We start from the raw sequence: 766 nt of genomic DNA, 5'->3' as shown, positions 1-766 counted from the left end.
TGTCACAAAGTCGCCATAAGCAGAGGATGTGACTCGATTTAATAGGTGTTTAACTTGCAAGACACTGGATGTAACCGACTCTAATGACTGAAGTCAAAATCAAATCAAATCAAATTGTATTTGTCACATGCGCTGAATACAACAGGTGTAGACCTTGCAGTGAAATGCTGAATACAACAGGTGTAGACCTTGCAGTGAAATGCTGAATACAACAGGTGTAGACCTTGCAGTGAAATGCTGAATACAACAGGTGTAGACCTTGCAGTGAAATGCTGAATACAACAGGTATAGACCTTGCAGTGAAATGCTGAATACAACAGGTGTAGACCTTGCAGTGAAATGCTGAATACAACAGGTGTAGACCTTGCAGTGAAATGCTTACTTACAAGCCCTTAACCAACAATGCAGTTGTAAGAAAAAGATGTGTTAAGTAAAGCTGCAGTAAAATAACAATAGCGAGGCTGTATACAGGGGGTACCGGTACAGAGTCAATGTGCAGAGGCACCGGTTAGTTGAGGTAATTGAGGTAATATGTACATGTAGGTAGAGTTAAAGTGACTATGCATAGATTATAAACAGAGAGTAGCAGCAGTGTAAAAGAGAGATCTGGGTAGCCCTTTGATTAGCTGTTCATGAGTCTTATGGCTTGGGGGTAGAAGCTGTTAAGAAGACTTTTGGACCAAGACTTGATGCTTGGCACTAGATTTTGAAACAGCTCATGCTTTGTAACTGTTAATACAATATTGCTAATGTAGTTATTACAGTG

This window comes from Salvelinus alpinus, chromosome 9, assembly GCF_045679555.1.
Source record: "Salvelinus alpinus chromosome 9, SLU_Salpinus.1, whole genome shotgun sequence".
NCBI lineage: Eukaryota > Metazoa > Chordata > Actinopteri > Salmoniformes > Salmonidae > Salvelinus > Salvelinus alpinus.
This window is presented reverse-complemented; position numbering follows the sequence as displayed.